The 18,745-nt window shown below is 33.3% G+C and overlaps 1 non-coding gene across 1 annotated transcript; it reads right to left on the bottom strand.

Annotated features, from left to right (window-relative positions):
- Positions 1-251: 251 nt before the first annotated feature.
- LOC112427996 (U6 spliceosomal RNA) lies at positions 252-357 on the bottom strand. The gene has a single exon (XR_003019800.1). It is a non-coding gene; the product is annotated as a U6 spliceosomal RNA (small nuclear RNA).
- Positions 358-18,745: the final 18,388 nt, after the last annotated feature.

Raw genomic sequence — 18,745 nt, 5'->3', positions numbered from 1 at the left:
AGAATTGACATTGGTTCTTCTTTAAGTGTTTGGTAGAATTCAGCAGTGAAGACATCAAGTCTTGGGCTTTTCTTTGATGGGAGATTTTTAAATTTTTAACTCAATTATATTACATGATATTGGTCTGTCCAAGTTTTCTATTTCTCTGTTATTCAATATTTGTAGGTTTTATATGTCCAGGAATTTATTCATTTTTTTTCTAGGTATTCTGGTTTGTTGGTTTATAGTTGCTCATAATGTTTTCTAATAGCAAAAATATGGAACTGTTTACAAATTTGTATGTTATCCTTGCATAGGGGCCACACTATTTGTCTCTGTATCAGTCCAATTTAATATATGTGTTGCTAAAGGAAGCAAGCATCATACATGTATTTTAGAAGATAGAAACCTAAAAGAAATGGAAAACTCAAAAATTATCCAAGATAAAGCTTATTCATTAACTTCAAAGATTAAAAATAAGATTGATTGCTGACTTCTCAAAAATGATTAAAGCCAGGAGAAAATACATTTAAAGAGATAAAAGAAAATATTGGCTAACCTGGAATTCTAAACCTTTTTAAAAAGTATTATAAAAATGAAGACAAATATCGTGTAAAATAATGGATCACATCCTTTATAAAAGGCAAAGACAGACTGAATATCTAGTTTATATTAAAAGATTAAAAAGTGTGAGAACTGAATGCAATATGAAATCCTGTTTCTGGATGCTTCACAAAAATAAATGTGAAAATCCAACAAGAAGCTATAGCAGTCATGAATTCATATGTATGTGCAGTTAGAATGCAAAAGACATAAAGCAAAATTCAACATATTTCAAGTCACAATAATAGTGCACTATCTCATTTCTTTCAGAAAATTTTGTAATAGTAAATGAAAAACAAATTAGATTACATGATATTTTGAATATTATGTTAAATCATTTGAATTATTGTAATTGTATTATTTGAACACAGTTAAAATAAGCAATCTCCATTGCATTTGCTAGAAGGGATTCCTCTGGCTACTATATCGCCCCTTCATATATTTTTATTTTCTGAGGCAGAGAGACATAGAAGTTTAAGAGGTTGGGAGGGAAAACTGAGCATGTTTCTTCACTTCTTAAGGATCTATCTGCATTCACCGATTCTACACCCTGCTCCATTTCCTTTCTTTATGCCATATTGGTTGAACAAAGCCCCCACAGTTAAAGCAGCATTGCCAGTGATTCTAACTATGTAAGTCTGCCTAATTCAGAAGTCATATACTAATAAGTCATTGCCAAGGACAACTAAGTCACATTTCTTATGGTCAATTTAACAATTGTAAACTAGGTTTTTGTCTCTACTTGCCTGTCTATAGTGATTAACTCTTAACTGGCTAAAATTATGGTAGAGGGAAAAAGAAGTGCTATTGTGTATGGGATCCTTATGATCCCTTTTCACATTTATAATTATATCATTCTACATAATAATTTAAAATTCATTTGTAAGCACACAAAACTCATGTGCTATAATAGAAGTATTAAAATTTCAATTAATTTAAATATTAAATATGCCATTGGATCAATGAATTTGAAAGTATCAATAAAATGTTTGCAAAACCATAGTAAAACAAAAATTTCATTGATGAGTAAATTAAAATCATTTTGAAAAAACTTCCACAAATTTTATGTGTTAAAGAATAAATTACAGTAGAGATTATGCAATATTTAAAGCACAATAATAATAACTGCAGATTAAAAAGTATGAAGCTCAAGATGCCTGAGTAGAGTTATTCAATGCTTCTCTTTTACTCCAAAAAGGACCAAAAACAGGAAGTACATAACTGCACTTCAAGTAGAGTAGCTAAAAGCAGAGTAAATTCCAGAATACAAGAATTCAGCAAGAAAGTGACAAGATTCTCTGGGGTACACTAATTCAGGATAACAGCATAGAGAGGGAAGTGAAGCACCCAGCCAGGATTGTCCCAGAGCCAGGAAGAGCTACCCATTGTGGGAGAAAGGTAAGCACAAGACCTGTCCTGGTTACCACTCTGAATGCCTCCAATACTAGCTACTTGAGAGACTCATAGACCTCACAGGACCTAAATTCACGATAAGGAGTTGCCTAGAGTTCAGATGGCTGTATTGCTCCAGAGAGGGAACTCATGCTGGGTCTGTCTCATTCCTTAGGATCTAATCTGCTATCATCTAATCTCATTCCTTAGGAACTAATCTACATCATTTTGAAAGCAGAGTCACAGCTGAAGAACATTCTCTCCTAGGGCTCATTAGCCCCTGCATCTCCATATCCCTAGAGTCCTACTGTTATCTCATTATGCCTACAAAAATGGATGTAATACCATGACTCCAGCTTGACCCAGCAACTGTGACCCTGTCACCTGAGCCCATGCAGCATCATTTGCCCCAAGGAGAAGTACCATGCCTGCCTACTTAACCTGGGGAGCCAACACCCACTAATAGTGTCAACCACAATCTCTCAATTGGTACAGTAGCTAAGCATTGTGTGTGCTCCCTCAGAGACTGAGGAGAGACCCATAGGTGTTCACTGCCACTGGTAACCCTAACCCTGTGACTGGCAAAACCAAAGCTGCTGAAGGTGGTGAACATGCTCCCCTGGGTCTGATGACAGGCCCACCAGGTGGCTACTGGTGGCAGTGACCACTCTCTTGCTATTTATAGAGCTGTGGAATGCTACACGTAACCTGTTCCTCTAGAAACTAATGACTATCCCTCTTGGTGACTAGTGCTGCTGATGACCCCAACTCAGCAAAGACACACTAATGCCTTCACAAATGCTCACAGTCTAGGTCACTGAGGAACCTAATGACACTGCTGACTGGATTACAACCAATAAAATCACAGAGACTACACTACTGCACCTACTAAGCACCCTACCCAACTGCAGCAATAGTCACATCTACAGAAAAAAGTCTTCACTTATGAAAAGTATTCTGTAAAATTGAAAAGGCAATTGTGTCACAAGGTGTACAGATATCAACATAGGAACACAGAAATATAAAAAGCAAAAAAGTATGACACCTCCAAAAGAAAACAATAATTCTCCAGTAAACAACCCCAAAGGAAAGGAAGTAAATGAAATGTCTGCAAAAGAATTCAAAATAATGATACTAAGGAAATTCAGGCAGATACAAGACAATAAAGAGAGAAAATCCAACAAAATGAGGATAACAATTTATATTATGAATGAGAAATTCAACAAAAAGATAAAAATCCTAAAAAGAATCACACAGAAAACTTGACGCTGAAAAATTTAATGAATGGAATAAAAAAAAGATCAAAAGCATCAACAATAAAGTAGGTCAAGCAGAAGAAAGACATTCTAAACTTGAATGCATGTCTTATGAAATAACCAAGTCAGTTAAAACAAAAACTGAACTAAAAAGAAAACTAAAAAGAAAAAGCTAAAAAGCAAAACTAAACTAAAACTAAAAAGAAAAAATGGTAAAGAAAGCCTATAGGATGTATGGGACACCATTATGATAAGAAATATTCATATTATGGGTATTCCAGAAAAAGAAGACATGGTAAAAGGCATAGAAAACCTATGTAATAAAATAATAGCTGTAAAATTCCCATATCTTGGGAGAAAGATGGACATTCAGATCAAGGTAGATGAAAGATTTCTAAACAAATTCAACCTAAATGTACCCTCTAACACACATTATTGTCAAAATGTCAAAAGTCAAAGACAAAGAAAGAATCTTTAAGTAGCAGGAGATAAGCAACAAGAGATACAAGGGAATCCTCATTAGTGGAATATTTCACAGCGAAACACTTAGAGGCCAGGAGAAAATGAAATTATATATTCATAATACTAAAAGAAAAGCAAAATTCTGCCATTCAAAAATACTAGACCCTACAAAGTTGTTCTTCAGAAATGAAGAAATAAAGGCTTTCCCAGAAAAGCAAAAACTGAGGAAATTTATTACCACTAGGCTGGCAGAAGAAATGCTTAAAAAGTCTTACATCTGGAAGTAAATGGGCAGTAACTACCATCATAAAACACAGAAAAGTATAAAATGCACTGATAGAGCAGAAATAGAAATGAGAAAGAGATGAGAATCAAACCTTACCATCATAACACAAAATCACAAAACTGAAAAGATGAACAATAAGAGAGGAAGAAAATAACAAAGAATATACAAAAAGTCAGAAAACAATTAGCAAAATGACAGGAATAAATCCACAGCTATTAATAATAGTCTTGAATGTAAATGGATTAAATTCCCTAAATATAAGATATAAACCAGTAGAATGGATTAAGAAAAGCAAGACCCAACTCTATGCTGCCTACCAGAAACTCACTCCAACTTTAAAAACATGCATAGGCTGAAAGTAATGGCATAAAAAAGATACTTGATATGGTTTGAATTTGTCCTTGCCCAAATCTCATGTCAAATTTTAAACCCCAGTGTTGGAGGAGGGGCTTTATGAGACGTGATTGGGTCATGGGGGCATATTTTCCCCTTACTGTTCTCATGATAATGAGTTCTTATGAGACCTGGGTGTTTAAAAGTGTGTAGCACGTCCTCCTTTCTTCTCTTCTTCCTGTTCTGGCCATGTAAGATGTGCCTCCTTCCTCTTTGCCTACTGCCATGATTCTAAGTCTCCTGAGGCCTTCCCAACAATGCTCCCTGTACAGCATATGGAACTGTGAGCAAATTCAACCTCTTTTCTTTATAAAGGATATTTCTTTATAGCAGTGTGACAATGAACAAATGCAATATTTCATGCCAATGGAAAGGCAAAATGAATAGGAGTAGCTATTAGATAAAATAGGCCTTAAGTCAAAAAGCATTAAAAAAGACAAAGAAGGTCATTAAAGAGATGACTTTAGCATGAATACGTAATACTTGTAAATATATATGCACCCAACACTGGAACACACAACAGAAAAAGCAAATATTATTATATCTGATAAGAGTGATAGATTGTAGCACAGAAATATTTGGGGACTTCAACACTTTATTCATAGCATTGGTCAGTTCATTTAGACAGAAACTCAACATGGAAACATCAGTTGAAACTACACTATAGACCAAATGGACCAAACATTTCTTTCAATAGCTACAGAATGCACATTCTTCCCATCAGCACATGTAACATTCTCCAGGATAGATGATACATTATGCCATTATCCAACTTTCAAATAATTTGGAAAATCTGAAATCGTATCAAGTATCTTTTCTGGCCAGAATGGAATAAAAGTAGAAATTAGTAACAAGAGAAACCTAAGAAAGTGTGTAAACAGAAACTAAACAACATGCTCCTAAATGACAAATGGGTCAATAAAAAAATTAAGAAGAAAATTTTAAAAAATTGAAACATTAAAATAGAAAGACAACATACAAAATCTTATGGGATATAGAAAAAGCAGTACTAAGAGGGAAATTTATACCAATGAACACCTACAACAGAAAATAGAAAGATTTCAAATAAGATAACAATATACCTCAATTACCTAGAATGAACTAAATTCAACATTACTAGGAGGAAATAAATAATAAAGATAAGGCAGATATCTCCCAAATAGAGACTAGAAAAAAATACAAAAGATCAATAAAATGAAAAGTTGATTCCTTGGAAAGATAAATACAACTGGCAAACCGTTATCTAGCATAATAGTTCATTCTTGTATTGGCAGAGTGACATACCTCAGACTGGGTAATTTATACTGAAAAGAGGTTTAATTGGCTTATAGTTCTGTAGGCTGAGACCTGATGCTGCTATCTGCTTGGGTGCTCAAAAAGCTGCAGGAAACTTGCAATAATGGCAGAGGGCAAAAGGGAAGCTGGCACACACATGGTGGCAACAGGAACAAGAAAGAGAGAGTGAGGGGGAAGGTGGCACGCACTTTTAAATGGCCAGATCTCATGAGAACTCACTATCTTGAGGACAGTGCCAAGAGGGATGTTGCTAAACCATTCATGAGAAATCCACCTCCATGATCCAATCACCTTCCAGCAGGCCCCACCTCCAACACTGGAAATTACAACTGGACAAGAGATTTAGTGGGATCGCAGATCCAAATCATACCAGGTAAGCTAACTACAAAAAAGAGGAGCCAAATAAAAAAAAACAGAAAAAAAGGACACATTACATCTGATACCACAGAAATACAAAGGATCATTGGTAACTATTATGAACAACTATGTGCAAACAAATAAGAAAACCAACAGGAAATAGATAAGTTTCTAGATACATACAACCTACCAAAATTGAGCTCAGAAGAAAGAAAATACCTGAACGGAGCAGTAATGAGTAAAAGATTGAATTGGCAATATAAAGTCTCCCATCAAAAACAGCCAAGAAACGGATGGGTTCATTGTTGAACTTTACTAAGCTTTTAACTAAGAACTAAAATCAATTATTTTTTAAACTATTTCAAAAAGTTAAATGGGAGAAAATTCTAAGTTTATTCTATGAAGCCAGCATTATTCTGATGACACAACCAGAGAAGTGCACAAGAGAGGCAGACACCTGCAGGCAAAAATTCCTCATGAACATAAATGCAAAATTCCTCCACAAAATACTAGCAAACTAAATCCAACAGCACAATAAAAAATGTATACACTGTGAGCAATAGGGACATATCCTAGGGAGTCAAGGATGGTTCATAATATGAAAATTAAAAAAAATGAGCTACATTACATCAGCAGAATGAAAGACAAAACCATTATGATCATCTTAACAGACACAGAAAAAGTATTTGATAACATTTAACATCTTTCCATGATAAACCCTCTCAACAAATTAGGTATAGAAGAACTCTTCCTCGATACAGTAAAGGCCATGTATGAAAAACTCACAGCTAATGTTACACTGAATGTGAACAAGCTGAAAGACTCTAAGAACTGGAATAAGAAGAGGATGCCTATTTTTTACCACCCGTTCCACGTAGTACTTGAAGTCCTAGCCGGAGCAACTAGGCAAGATAACAAAATAAAGGGCATCCAAATTGGAAAGGAGGAAGTTAAATTGTTCCTGCTTGCAAATGACATGATTTATTTATAGAAAATCCTAAAGATTCCAGCAGAAAACTCTTACAATTGATAAATTCAGTAAACTGGCAGGATAAAAAATCAGCTTACAGAAATAAGTAGTATTTCTGTACACTAATAACAAATTATCTGAAAAAGAAATGAAAAGAAGCAATCCCATTCACAATAACTACAAAAAGCCTCTTAACAGGAAATTTAACCAAAGAGGTAAAAGATCAGTACCATGAAAACTATAAAATAGTGATGAAAAACAAAATTGGGAAGACATCCTATATCCATAGATTGAAAGAATTCATTTGTTAAAATAAGCATACTACCCAAAGTTATCTATTTGAAAACTACCCCTTTCAAATCACCAATGCCATTTTTTTCACAGAAATAGAAAAAGAATCCTAAAATTTTTATGGAACCACGTAAGTCTCCAAATAGCCAAAGCAATCTTAAGCCCCGCCTCCCCCCCCCAAAAAAAAATACAAAGCTGGAAGGAGGGATCACCCAACGCGACTTCAAAATATATTACAAAGCTATTTGAACTGAAAGAGTATGGGACTGGCATAAACACAGACACATAGACGGATGGAACAGAATGAAGAGCCCAGAAACAAATCCATATATATGGAACCAGTTGATTTTCAATGAATACTCAAAAAACGTACACTGGGAAAAAGGCTGTCTCTTCAATAAATGGTGGTGGGAAAATTGGATATTTATATGCAAAATAATTCAACTAGACACCTTCCCTCCCTGTATATAAAAATGAACCCAAAATATTTAAATGTAAATAATTAAAACTGAATTATTTACATTTGAATATGTAGCTATCAAACTAAGAGAAGAAAGTAGGGGACATGCTTCGGGACATTGGTCTGAGCAAGTATTTTATGGATAAGACCTTGAAAGCCCAGACAACAAAAGAAAAAATAGACAAATGGGGATGTATAAAACTAAAAAGCTTTCACACAGAGAAGGAAACAACAGAATATAAACACAACCTGAAAAATGAGAGAAAACATTTACAAACTTCTGATCCAACATGGATTCATATTTAGAGCATACAAGGGACTCAAACTACTCAGCAGCAAAAACAAAATAATTTGATTAAACATTGGGCAATTGATCTGAATAGAGATTTCTTAACCCATTATTGCCATAAGTTACAATTTTTGTGTGTGTGTGAAAAATTAGACCTTGGCGATGACCTTGAGCGGTAGGATATAACTAACTCCCACTAGCTTAGCGTTCCAATAATGAAACACTAGGCATTAACAGAAGATTTAGAAGTGACCATTGAGCATATAAGGAAATGCTCAGCTTCACTACTCATCAGGGAAATGCAAATAAAAATGACAATAAGATCATCTCACCCCAGGTAGAATGACTATTACCAAAAAGATTAAAAAGTTACAAATGCTAGTGATGGTGTGGAGAAAAGGGAACTCTTACACACTGTTGGTAAGAATATAAATTAGTACAGTTATCATGAAAATCATGTGGAGGGTCCTCAAAATGTTAAAAAGAAAACTACCATGTGGTTCAGCAATCTCACTACTGAGTATATATCCAACGCAAATGAAATAAGTACATCGAACAGATATGTGCAGTCTCATGTTTATTGCAGCACTATTCCCAACAGCCAGGATTTGACGGCAACCTAAGGGTCCATCAAGAAATGAATGGGTAAAGAAAATGTAGTATAAAAGCATGATAGAAATTCTTAAGCCATAAGAAAATAATGAAATTCTGTCATTTTTGGTAACAGGTGAGCCTGGAGGACATGTTAAGTGGAATAAGCCAGGCACAGAAAAGACAAATACTGCATTTTCTTACTTACGTGTGGAATCTAAATAAGTTAATCTCACAGGAGTAGAACGTAGGACAGTGGTTACCAGAGGCTGGAAAGGGGACTGGGGGATAGAGGGAGTTGGCTTAACAGGTATAAAATTATAGCTAAATAAGAGAAATAATTTCTAGTGTTCTATACCATCGTAGGGTAAGTATAATTAATAATTTGTTGTATGTTTTCAAATAGCTGGAAGAGAGGATTTTTATTATTCTCAAAACAAAGAAATAATAAATGTTTGAGATGATGGGTACCATAATTACCCTGATTTGATCATTATACATTGTATACATGTATTGAAATGTCACTCTGTACCCCACAAATATGACGGTTATATGTCAATTAAGAATAAAATGTATGGTTACAGAAACTGGATTCATCTATTGCTCTACGATGGAAAGCTTTTTACTTAGATCAAACCACACTTGTACTTTTGATCATTTCCTTCATTCTTTTTTTCTTGCAGATAAAGTGATAGCAATTTATGTGAAGAGGAAAAACTTTACAGTTGATTGATGCCAGGTGTAGATCACTAATCAACTGCTTTAAACAGGAAACCAGTTCAGTCTAATGTTTAACTTTTTCCATCCAGTTTATGAAATCAAAGTAAAACTGCTGAAATTTATCCTCCTGAAGGTTAAATATAAAAAATTCTGAGTATTATTCTATAATAAATTAAAAATGTCAACACTGAAGAGAAATGATTAATTTTCTGGTAACATTATGAATACGAATGTTGAAACAAACGGTGTTCTAAAGTCAGAGATCTACTTGCATTTGGATGTGGTGCACACATCATTCATAATTACATTCATACTGTCAGAAGGCAAAATTTGTTTAACTCTCACAAAAAACTATAATTGCCAAAATTTGTAAATGCTTGTTCATATGTACAGAATACTAAATTACAAAATCTTATGATAATGCTGACATTGAATATAAAAATCATACTTCAGCATGGCATTATGTGTTTTCCCTCCTTGTTGTTTGTCATCAATCTGATGCTTAAAAAGTCTGAGCCTTCGATATCTATTTTGTAAACCAGTGTAAGTATTTTATCACATTGAACTCTCTATAAACAAGTACTCTAAATTTTGGCTGTACATTGTTCACAACTAGTTGGAACTTGTTTGCTCTCTTTTGTTTATCAAGGTAATATTTGTATTAATTTTAAGTGTCCAGATTTGTGAATTTTGGTAATTGTGTGAAATCATTTAGCCACCATGATCGAAGTAGAACAATTCCTCACCCCAAAATGCTTCCTCATACCTGTATATATTCCATAATCTTTCTTCACTCTCACTCTAGGCAATCTTTGGTTTGCTGTTGGTCATAGTTTTACATATTGTAGAATTTCATATAAATGGACTTACATAGTATGGAGTCTTTTATGATTGACTTATTTCTTTCAATGTAATGTTTTTGAGATGAATCCGTGGTATTGTCTATATTAATATTTTTTGTCTTTTATTGCTGAGTTTTACATAGTATGAATTTACCACACTTTGTTTATTCATTTAATAGTGATGGCCACTGTGTTGTTTCCAATGGGGCTAATAAGAATAATGCTACTATGAACACTTATGTACTTGTTTTTGTTTGAATGTATATTTTCAATTCTCTTGGGTAAATACCTGGAAGTAGAATTTCTGGATTGTATGGTAATGAATCTAACTTTATAATGTAATGCCGTACTCATCACCAGTTACTGTACCATTTTGCATTCCTACAAGCAATGTGTATGAGTTCCAAATACATCACATCCTTGTCAACACTTGGTAGTGTCAGTCTGGATGACTTTATCTATTCTAGTATGTAGTGATACCTCATTATGATTCCAATTGACATTTTTCTGCTGTTAAAGTTGAACACCTTTTGCTAAAACTTGTAAAAACTGATAAGATTTTTCATCAACATTAAAATAACATTTAAACCTAAGTGCTAAGTGAACTCTTTAAAATACAAGCAAAAGAAACAAACAAAAAAAAAAAAACAAAGAAAAGGAAAAAGTTTGAAAATAAGTATCTGGAATTAGGGAAAAGAAATCATAATACAACTAAAAAAAAAAAAGTAAAAGAATGGGTATAATGAAGAGGAGAAATTAATACAATAGACCAGGCTGGGAAACGTAGTGAGACCCCTTCTTTCCAGAAAAAAATAAAATTAGCCAGGTGTGGTGGTGTGCCCTTGTCACAGCTACTCCACGGGGTTGAGTTGGGAGGATCATTTAAGCCTGGGAGATTGAGGCTGTGGTGAGCCATGATCATGTCACTGCACTCCAGCCTGGATGGCAGAGCAATACCCTGTCTCAAAAAAAAAAAAAAAAAAAAAAAAAAAAAAGAAAAAGAAGAAGAAGAAGAAAGAAAGGAACAGAGGAAATAATATAGAAAATTGTAAACCTCTAAAAACATGAAAGAATAATGCAAGAGACCAACTTTAAGAAGATGTAACAAGTTAAAATGAGAGAGAAAAATAACACAATGAAGTGACAGGAAGACGGACACACACAGGAAGGGAAAATAATGATATGAGCAGCTACATGCATTACAATTTAAATTTTAAAAATGAGAAAATTTCTAAAATATTATAATTAAAAATTACTCAAATTACCCAGAATTAAAACAAAATGATTAGACCACTAAACATAAGAAATTTGATTGCTACTCAAGTCTCATCACTCTTAAGACAGGAGACCTAGATAATTTACAGGAAAGTTTAACCAAAACATGAAGAAAGCATAATATATCATTAAAAGTCTCTTACAGAAATTAGAAAAAGCAATAATCCTGCCTAACTCAATTTCTATAGCTAGTGTATTATCAATATCAAAACCATACAATTAAAATTCAATTAAGAGGAGCCCTATAAGGTAGCATCATCTTCGCTTATTTATATGAAAATTCTGACTAAGTGAGATGATGGAAATGCTAATTAGTTTGACTGTGATGATCATTTCACAATATATAAGTATATAAATCTATCAAGTTGTATACCTTAATTTACACATTTTTTTGTCAAATATACCTCAATAAAGCTACAAAAATGTCAGTAAATTATGATTGAACTTAATATAACATTTAACCCAATACAATGATTGTTGTGGTTTATTATAGCCGTGCAAGTTTGTTTCAGTGTTAGATAGTCACAATAGCATCAGGCTAAAGCAGAAAAATAAAATGATTATTTCTGCAGAGCCATAAAAAAGTATTTCATGAATTCATATTTAAGAAAATTTGGCTAAGTGGAACAGAATGAAATGTCATTAAATTGATTTTAAAATCTTAGCTAACTGTAACAGAAGGAAACTCCATTAGTAAGTTTCTCTCAAAATCCTACAGCAGGCAATGTGCCCATGTATGAAAATTATTCAAATGTTTAGACATAAAGCCAAAGGTGGCTGTAAGTGTGTATTAGTTCATTCTCACACTGCTGTAAAGACATACGTGAGACTGGGTAATTTATGAAGAAAAAAGGTTTGACTCACAGTTCCACAGGCTGTACAGGAAGCATGGCTTCCGAGGCCTTAGGAAACTTACAATTATGGCAGAAGGTGAAGGAGAAACAGTCACTGTCTTCACATGGCCAGTGGGACAGTGATGGGAGAAGTACTCCACACTTTTAAACAATCAGATCTCGTGAGAATCCACTATCATGAGAACAGCAAGGAGGAAATCTGCCCCCATGATCAAATCACCTCCTAGTAGTTCCCTCCCCCAACATTGAGAATTACAATTTGACATGAGATATGGGTGGGGACACAAAGCCTAACTATATCAAAGTCCTTTCAATTTCATTGGCTTATCCAGAGACTATTTTATTATTAAGAAGAATTCACCTAAATTTGTCTTGTTTTCCACTAACTGATTAGAGTTCAGAGATTCAAATTACATGTGCACTCCTAGATTACTGTCTGTAGAAAAGGCCATTCCCAAAGTAACAATTTTCTGCTTGGAGGGCATTGACTAGCTTTGTTTCTATGTGTAAATTCATTTTAGGCTTACTTCATTTTATATATATATATATATATATATATATATATATATATATATATGTGTGTGTGTGTGTGTGTGTATATATATATATATGAATTTACTTATGATCCTAACTTACCATTTGGCAGGTTTTGTCACTAATTAATGAATTAAATACAATTTTGACACATGTTCTTTTACACTTGCGTAGAAGCCATGGTTTTAATTTTAAAAATTGTAGCTTATCAGTACTTAAAATAGAAACTTTAGAGACATTTACACTTAAGATGGGAACAGTAACTACATGCTAGCTTTACCTTTATTATATGAGATTAAAATGTAAATTTATAGTTCTGTTCATTTATAAATATTTATATAGAATAAATAAGTGAAAAATTAGAAAAAGGATTTGATATGTAAGTGTCCATTTTGCAATACACTGTGCCCACCATCCTCTGGGCACAAAAAAATCATCTCATTAGTCCAGTGGATATTTATTATGTCTTCCTACTATGCAAACCACAACCATGGAGTTTCATCCAAAGAGTATTCCTCTATTAGCAGGAACTTGAAAAAATGGAATAGCTTACATATTTTATAATATCTTGAAACCATGGATAATTTAAGTTGAAGACATTCACATCTTTAATAGAAATTTTGTCATCACTTAATTCATTTTACAGATATTTATGAAACAGTCTTTCTGCATCAGGCACTTACTATTAGTATGATGGCCAACTGTAAGTACCTCCTTTAAAAGAAACATAGTCCGATCCAGCTGGTTGTCTAGGGAAAGCTGACAGATTGATTACAACTACAAGATTTGAAAACCACCAAGTGTCTCCATGTGTTCCAACGACTTTACTTCTAATGCTTCTTATTCAGAAAAATGGTAAAACCATCAACACAAGTGCGCAGACCTGAAACCTAGGACTCATGTTGACATTCCCTTCATGATCCTTTCAAGTCATCGACATTTGCCACATTTTTCCACTTCTTTATCAACCTTGTAGAAGGCTCCATTAATTCTAGCTAGGAAAACCAAATGGATTTTCTCAAAAAGCTGAACACACAGCCATTGGGAGATCTTTTAAAAGTAAATTTCTCTTGCTATTATCTAACTGAAATACTAATCACAACAAAACAAAATAAGCGGAAAAAAATCTAGAATGTGTCAATGTGTACAATGATAATCATAAATTGAAACATCTAGTTTTCTCATAATGATATCTATCTTATTCTGTTCAAGGTATAGACCACGCACTACTCCTGGTCCTTAACATATTCATTAATGGTCCAAACTAGACAGGTATACAGAAGTCAAGAGTAATGGTTTAGAAATTGTACAGCAATTTGATATTGTTGTGATTTTTTCTGTTATTTTACAAAAGTATCTTGCTGGACAGATTGAAAAAGATTAAGAAAGAACAGTATTTCACCAAATATATTTTAAGAAGCATAATCTAGCTTATAAAACTACCAAAATTTTATCAGACTATAGCAAAAATTGCCAGTTTAATATGTTTTACAAGCTTGAATTCAATAAATATTTATTTTGACTTATATTCTCATATTATATGTAGAAATATTAACAGCCTTGAGTGTTCTAGTTTTGGAAATAGTCAGGGAAACACTTCATAACCACCAATCCAGTAAGAATTCCAAAGTATATTGGAGATAGGCTTATATAATCTTACATGTCTTCCAGTTTTACCATTGTATATACCAAACGATAATGTATAAGCAGTATTTTCGTTTATTTTTCTTACATTTCTTTCCAAGTAATAAAATTTGCTTCAATTTGTGTACGTAACAACTGCATATTTAAGCTTTGGTGGTAGCATACACATTGGGTTTGTTTGCCAATAAGGGCATATGTGGTTTATCAACATTTCCGTGAGTTCTTATTATGATGAACCAATTGTTGTCACCTTTCTAATGAGAAAACTCACAGGTGAATTTGTTAAGGTTAGCTTGATTTGTAACATAGGCATCTGTTAACCAGGAACAAAAATCTGTCTGGGTCAGGAACCCAATTATTTTCACACTTTCTTCTTCAGAACTGCCAAACAATGAACATTTTTGACTTCTAATAAGAAAATAGACATTTAACCAATGTTTATTTAGTTTGTAATAAGTTTCACCTTTGCCTTGTTTTCCAGCTTATATCTTCCCATTTCATTCTACTAATTTGAATTGCCATTGTTGCTTCGAGCTTGAATGCATTTACTCTTTCTTACCGTTGGAAAATGAATCCAGCTAGTTCTGGCACTGTGTACTAGGAATGGTAATGTAATACATAATCAGGGTATTGCTTTTTATTGCCCCAAAGGTATTTATTTCCTTATTAAAAATTAAAGGTAGCAATATGATTTGTTTCCTTTTAAGTAAAAATATTTGTATCTCAGATCTCAGTCATACTGAGTAAATATGGCCATTATTTATTATAAATCAGTTCCCATATATTAATTGAAATAAGAGTGGAGGTTAAGAAGTCTAAATTCATGTCACACGTTCTGAGGAGAGTCAAGTTTTAGATGCAAAGTGAAGATTTTTGATATGGACTTATACTGTGTATCTGTGAATTAGTCAAGAAACGTTCATGGCATTCCTTGCAGGCACAGTACTGTGGAAGGCACACTGGAGGATATAAAGTTACTAAAGGTGTCAACAGCCATTCAATTTTTAAAATGAGAAATATTTGTATTCAAATGAAAATGGATTTTGCAGGGAGTCTCCTAAGTCTATGCATAGAAAAATGTATGGTATCAGACTTGGTAAAAGAGAGAAATGAAGGTGGGAATGGTTAAGTAACTTTTTGCAGCAGATAAGACTTTGAAGAAAGAGTAAAATTTATAAAGAATTTTTAGTCAAATGAAACATTTGGTATGACTCTGTTAAAAAAAAAGGAATGTCTAACTTCTAATGGGATAATATCAAGTATCCTTGAGGATATAGATACACATATAGATGCCTGAAGATTTTTTCATTCAACCCCCTACCTTTCCTGTGTAGACTCTGCATTCCTTAAGTGAAACACAACATAGACAAGTAAAAATATGACAATAAAAAGTACCAAATTGTACCTTGAAAATTATCCAACTTAACTTCAAATTTTGATGGTACAATTTGTCCAAATAGTAACATACCCTTTCATTTATTGAATGTTTGCTAGAAGCTTGCAGCAGTGTCTTATTTGATCCACCCCAAATCTTGAGGTTTGATGTTGTTATATGTATTTTGGACTTCCCTTCTTATCATTTATTTTATGTAGGTGGGAAGATTATCAGGTTTTTTTTCACATGTATGCTGTGAAAAGTGGGCATTGAGAGTAGATTTTTAAATGGTTTCAAAATACTAGGTATTTTTAAAAACAGCTTTATTAAGATATAATTGATATATCATACAATCTGCCTATTTAAAGGATATAATTCAATGATAGCAACCCAGCATAATCTAATTTTCAAACATTTTCACTGCCCCTAAAGAAATCCTGTACCCTCTAGCAGTTGCTTTCCGTTTGTGGTCGACCCGTCTATCCCTAAGCAATCACCAGTCTCCTTTCCATATACATAGACTTTTCTGATATGAACATTTCGTATGAGTGAAATCATATAATGCATGCTCTTTTATGACTGACTGTTTTGCATAGCATGATATGTTCAAGGTTCATCCATGTCATAGCATGTGTCAGCACTTCACTCCTTGTTATGACTGAATATCTTATGATGTATCCAAGATGTGGATACATCACATCTTGTTCATCCTTTCGTCAGTTCATGAACATTTGGATTGTTTCCACTTTTTGGCTATTATGAATAATGCTGTGAGTAAACCTTGAGGACATTATACTAATTGAAAGAAGACAGTCACAGAAAGACAAATACTGCATGAGTTCATGTACATGAAGTACTATAACAGCCAAACTCATAAAGTCAAAATGTGGAACAGTGGTTGTCAGGGAGTGGAGGAGAGGAAGGAATGGGGAGTTAATAATAAACGGGTATGAAGTTTCGGTTAAGCAAGATGAATACACTCTAAAGAGCTACTGTATAATATGGTACTTACAGTCATCAGTAATGTATTATATTGGGCGCATATATATTTAGGAGAGTTAGCTCTTCCTGTTGAATTGATCCCTTTACCATTATGTAATGGCCTTCTTTGTCTCTTTTGATCTTTGATGGTTTAAAGTCTGTTTTATCAGAGACTAGTAATGATCATTACTGCTTAGTTCTTTTTTTTTTTTTGACACAATATGCTAAAATCGTGACAGAGTCAATATAAATGGTACTGTAGGGTTGAGGGAAATTTTTAAAGAAAAGATTAACAGGAAAATCCTTGAATGAACCCAGAGAAATTTTCTTTTCTGTATCCTTGCCTCTGAGAATCTATTTCTTCAATGAGAAATAATGGTGTCGGGAGCCCACTTAGCGCAGCTGACAGCGCGTCGGTCTCCTAATCTTAAATAATGGTGAAAACAGGTAATTTTTTAAATAATTAAATAATATGGAAAACAGAGTCTAGAGAATCCACTAATGTATATCATTAAATATTAGCCCAGAGGTTAGACATTTATTTTTCATCTAGAATAATGTCGTATAACTTTTATAAGTGAAAATATTATTCAAGGATTTAGTATGTATTGAGTTATGAATAGGATTGTTAGAACTTGTCATTTGAAGTGAGCAGAAGAGTACTACTTTTTAAAATCTTTCTCACAAAAAATAATATCCAGATGAATATGAGCTCACAGTGTCTACTTACATTAGTAAAATCCATTAAAAAGTCCCCAAATTTTTCATGTTTTTTGTGTTAGATTTTTAAATTATGAGCATGTAAGAATATTTCTGTTTCAAATCTTTCCAAGAGTAAGACCAGATAATAAAATTAAAGTTTTCCAAATGTGACGGAGGTATTGAAACTTGTACATTAATGTAATATACAAAAAGAATATCAGAGCTAAGGAAAGGGTCTGATAATAATGGTCTGATGAGACAAGTGTAATGAAATTGGTCAACCCTCCTAAAGTATGGTGCTGGCTCTTTCACTAAAAGGTACAGTTATTTGCTCTAAAAATCACAAAATTGTATTTTAATTAACTTAAAAATTGTCTTATTTGTCATGGTCTTAGTTATTGTCTGGATTCCTTCTAACTCTAAATTTTTGTAATGTAATGTCATATAGTTCATGTATAAATACTAAGTATAATATTTAATATGCCTAATACACCTATATATGTTGTATAACATGTAGTTTAGTAATTAAAGAATTTAGCCACGTAATTTTGCTTTGGGCTCTATTTTTGAGTTGTTCTGCATGCGATGCATTGTGGTTAAAGGAAAGGTAACATGCACGGATTTGATTATGCCTCATCTGTCAGTTATCAAATGCCTGCATTGGCAATGCCAACATTTTTGAATGACTCCAGGGCACATGTTGCAACAAAACTGAAGTCCTGTGTTCCCAATTTGCATCTGATATACCAGTCAGGAACCTAATTATGAGCACCACACATGGTTTGTGCTTTCATGCTATAAGTATTCCAATCATCAGGCTAATGAAGGTGAATAAGTACATAAAGAGGAAGATGCATTTAATTGTTTGTCTTTGGAAATCACTTTATAAGATTTTGGCAGCAGATTTGCCTACCGCTTCATTTTTTGGATAATGTTTAACGTATTTTACATTTTCTTTCTATTTATTGATATGATGAGGCCAAGAAGTACTCTGAGAGGCTAAAAGAATCCAAATTTGGATTCAAATTTTGCTACAGAAAATGGGAGGTGGGAAAAATGCGTAGACAAGTAATTGGAGAAGTGAGAATTTACTCCCTGTGTATTAATATAATGCATGATCTGTCAGAGATTAGTCTTCTAGTTTTGCAGACGAGCCAAAAATTCTTTTTGAATTCTCATACATTCCTCAACTT

The sequence above is a fragment of the Macaca nemestrina genome, chromosome 6 (genome assembly GCF_043159975.1).
Source record: "Macaca nemestrina isolate mMacNem1 chromosome 6, mMacNem.hap1, whole genome shotgun sequence".
Classification (NCBI taxonomy): Eukaryota; Metazoa; Chordata; class Mammalia; order Primates; family Cercopithecidae; genus Macaca; species Macaca nemestrina.
This window is presented reverse-complemented; position numbering and strand designations above follow the sequence as displayed.